We start from the raw sequence: 4,906 nt of genomic DNA on the forward strand, positions 1-4,906 counted from the left end.
ACAAGACCTGTGACATTAGTCACTGATTAGTGACAAATGCCCCCAAAGTGTGGCGAACAAATGGACAACAGTCTGATGAATGAAAAGACGGAAGTGTGACAGTGCAAATTTAATACGCCTCCCTTCAGGGGAATAAAGGACATTTACCCTACAACCAAACAAGATTAAAGACAGTCTAAAAGCATTATTGTGACAAATAACTACCGTAAGTATTTTTTCGTAAGGGAATGGTTACAGGGCCTGTCAGCAGAAAACAAGCTCCAGTGTTCTTCGTATTGGGTATTCAAGGGATTTCCCCTGGTATTTGCTGTAGGACATCCGGTAATTTGGAATTCAGGAAATGTAAAATTTGATATAATATCAGTTGATAAAAGTGCTTTCAAATATCGCAATTTACAATTAAGGAGCTCTTCTTGTAATTCTGTTTTCTTGGTGAAGATGTCTTTTTACAATTCTTCACACAGACTGTGTCAAAGTAGAACAGCAACTGAAAAACACAAGGTACAAAACTTTTTAAGATCAGTCAGAAAGACAGTCATAATACTAAAGAAAGTAATGCCTAGTCAAGACCGTTACTAATATAACATTTTATCCAGTTATGCTAATCGATTGGAATGCATGTGGAAATCGACAAATCACGATAATTATGGAGCTCAACTTGCATTAAAGGCCCGTTCTCATCGTCCCGGTTTAGCGTCCCTTTTCAGCCCGGTTCAGAGAACCGGTTTAGCGTCGTTTAGTGTCGCATTTCCGTGGCGACACCTTGAGCGACGGGGAAGAACCGTGGGCGATTAGGGGAGAAATCACCAGCCACAGTTAGGCGAAATCACCAGAAAGTAATATCTACGAACCCATTTTTGATTCGCCGTCGGCAAAAAACAAGAGTTATCCCAGAGAGTAGACTCATACCACCAGACAGGATGGCCGACTGCCTAAGAATCCCACCAGATCCCGTCCACCCCAATGGGCGATTAAGGGAGAAATCGAAAGCCAGAGTTAGGCGTAATCACTAAAAAGTACTATGTATGAACCCATTTCGGACTCGCCGTCGACAAAAATAAGAGTTATCCCAGAGGGTAGACTCATACCACCAGACAGAGTGGCTGACCACCTAAGAATCCCACCAGGTCCCGTCCACCCCAATGGGCGATTAAAGGAGAAATAGCCAGCCAGATTTAGGCGAAATCACTAAAAAGTACTATCTACGAACCCATTTTCGAATCGCCGTTTGTAAAAAACAAGAGTTATCCCAGATGGTAGACTCATACCGCCAGACAGGTCGGCTGACCACCTAAGAATTCCACGTGGTCCTGTCCACCCCAATGAGCGATTAAGGGAGAAATCGCCAGCCAGAGTTAGGCAAAATCACTTAAAACTACTATGTACGAACCCATTTCCGACTCGACGTCGGCAAAAAATCAGAAGTTATCCCAGAGGGTAGACTCATACCACCAGACAGGATGGCCGACAATCTAAGAATCCCACCAGGTCCCGTCGACCCAAATGGTCGATTAAGGGAGAATTCGCCAGCCAGAGTTAGGCAACATAGTTTTCTGAAAAAAATTCCAGTTATAGGTGTGACACCAACATCGATACACACGGGTGCCATACTAAAGGATTTAACGTGACCGAGGCCGTACACGTGTTTTTGGGCCAAGACAGCTTTTTAAAAACCACGTAACACGCGAATTTGCGAAAAAAATTGAATTTAGTGGTTTTACATCCATAAGCGTTACGAGGACCTGTCTTTTCGTTTGAAGTTGGCGCAAAAAAAATTTTTTTATTCAACAGAAGGAATATGAGACAATACACTGGGGATAAAATATGCCATGAATAAGATCCAGATTGGGTCCATGTTTCGCAAAAGACAAAAAAGAAAAACAAGAAAGTTTTTTCGACGTGGCACCATGACAGCCAGGTCGCACTGCACTAAATCACAGTCCAGTGTGGTATGGCATACAGCCGTATAGGTACTGAAGATCCAAGATGGATGGGTGTCGCTTCGTCGTATCTACCCTTCCTGGGAGGCTGAATTTAGCGGTGGGGTGCAGCATAAACCCTTTGGAAACCTTATGGTAGTGCGAAGGATATGATATCTTTTCTGCTAGATGGGGAAAAATAAATAAGAAGCCAGAACCTGTAAAAACTGTTAGAGGTTAAAAGAACTTGTATTGAAAAATACCTTTTTACATGATACAGGCATATCACTAGTATGTGTGTATAAGATAGCCTTGAATATCCCGGCACGCAATGTTTTTACGACATTTTATTTTTACATTTAGAGTCTTGAGAACAATGTATTTGAAAATGAACTGTATAAGCATATGGAAAACTGTACAACCTGATTTGGCATACGTTAAAACTAAAGTCATTTTTGAAGAAATTTGAAAGAATTTCAAAATTCTGTTTGGCTTATTGGTAGATTACATGTGTATCTAAGTAGTCAATTTAATATTTTGTCAAAATATTTTCAAAAATAGTGGATCGAAATCGTCCAAAATCCTGGACGCCTACCAGTTCAAAATAAATTAGATGTGGGCTGTAATATCAATTATCCATGCTGATATATACTGCCACAGACCTTGTAGGCTAGTTTGTTTAATTATAATTTATATAAAAATAAAACATACCTAAGCATTACTTACAATGTACATAAACAAACAGCTTTTACTGCATATACCCTGTAACCTTTTTTTAAAAGTGTCATTTTCCGACACGAGTTACTCTTAACTTTGTCCGGAAATGATGCCGTCTAACAGTTTCTTTTTTTTTTTTTTGGCTTGTTTTAAAGATTTTCCATCTACCAGAAAGAAATAGACCTGTCCGCTTTAATCTATGTGAATTTCAACCTTCATATATCACACACAGGACACAAAACAGGTCTAACGTTTTATTTACATAATAATTTTATACAACAGTTAGTGCAACCTAATTATGTATAATATGATTATTATGACAAAGGGTCATACTTTTAAAAAACGGCTCTAGTTTACATGTTTGACTGTATTTTCTCTGGCTGTTCTGGCCAGCTAGAGTAACCAGAACCCGTGCGCATTTCAGCTATTCCTAGTTACTCTGGCCAGCCAGAGTAGCCAGACTATGTGAAAATTATGGAATTGGCTGCTTTGGTCAGCCAGGGTAACAAGAGTTCTGACTACTCTGGCTACTCTGACAACAGGTTTCACTGTATTTTCTCTGGCTATTCTGGCCGGGGTAGTTAAAACCAAGGGGCATCTCGGACATTCTGGCTGTTCTGGCTAGCCAGAGCAAATGAAATTCTGGTAACTCTGGCTACTCTGAGTGTCCAGAGTAGCCAGAACATGTTAAAATCCTAGAAACTCTGGCTGACCTGGGTAACCAGAGCACATGAAATCCTGGTTACTCTGGCTGACCAGAGTAGCCAGAACATGTTAAAATCCTAGAAACTCTGGCTACTCTGGCTGACAAGAGTAACCAGAGCAAATGAAATACTTGTTACTCTGGCTACTCTGGCTGACCAGAGTAGCCAGAACATGTTAGAATCCTAGAAACGCTGGCTACTCTGGCTGCTGTCTGAAAATTCTTTGATGTCCGTTTGATGAATCACTTCATACATAAAACACAAATAAATCAACTCTGAGAGTACCAAAAGAGTCATTTCGCAACAGGTTTTACTGTATTTTCTCTGGCTATTCTGGCTAGCCATGGTAGCTAGAACCAATGGGCATCTCGGAAATTCTGGCTGTTCTGTCTAGCCAAAGTAGCCAGATCAAATGAAATCCTGGTTACTCTGGCTACTCTGGCTGACCAGAGAGTAGCCAGAACATGTTAAAATCATAGAAACTCTGGCTACTCTGGCTGCTGTTTGAAAAATAAGACAATTCTTTGAAGTCCGTTTGATGAATCCCTTGATTCATAAACACAAAAAAAAAAACAACAAAAACAACATCAACCCTGAGTGTACCGAAAGAGTCATTTCGCAACAGGTTTTACTGTATTTTCTCTGGCTATTCTGGTTATCCAGGGTAGCTAGAACCAATGGACATCTCGGAAATTCTGGCTGTTCTGGCTAGCCAAAGTAGCCCCGGCAAATGAAATCCTGGTTACTCTGGCTACTCTGGCTGACCAGGGTAGCCAGAACATGTTAAAATTCTAGAAACTCTGGCTACTCTGGCTGCTGTCTGAAAGATAAGACAATTCTTTGAAGTCCGTTTTATGAATCACTTGATACATAAAACACAAAAGAGTCAACCCTGAGAGTACCAAAAGAGTCATTTCGCAACAGGTTTTACTGTATTTTCTCTGGCTATTCTGGCTAGCCAGGGTAGCTAGAACCAATGGCATCTCGGCTGCTCTGGCTAAGTTCACGCACATTAAAATTTTATACTAACCATTGTAAAATATTATTTCAATGGAACAATTTGACAGCTTTGACATCAAGTGTAAAAGCGTTTCAATTGCAATTATGAATGACCCATGTCAATTTTGATTGATCTTCTTATTTACGTAGATAAAGATGTGGTAAAAATCATGTAAATTTGCAACATATTTTACACATTATATTCAAGAAATGAAATGATTTTTTCGGTGTTCATGCGAAATGAACGACAGATTGCCTGGATAGGATCGGCAAATCCATGAATCGCGTTTAATAATGAAAAAAAAAAGTTTCATTTCTTATATTTACATTATATTTCCTTTCCTTTTGTAAACAAGATAATATTAGAAATTGCACATATTTTGTGGCATTTAACATTTAAATCAGCTTCCCGGCCATTCTGTTCACCACACGGAACAACTGCGACGTCATCTAAGGAACGTTCTCCCTGTCTATACGCGGACGTCGTCGAAACAGCGGTCGGTTATCACTAAGCAGCGATGACGTAAATTTCGCGTCTTTCCTTTTGTTGTTCATACGAAATGAACG

This window comes from Mercenaria mercenaria, chromosome 1 (genome assembly GCF_021730395.1).
Source record: "Mercenaria mercenaria strain notata chromosome 1, MADL_Memer_1, whole genome shotgun sequence".
NCBI classification, from domain to species: domain Eukaryota; kingdom Metazoa; phylum Mollusca; class Bivalvia; order Venerida; family Veneridae; genus Mercenaria; species Mercenaria mercenaria.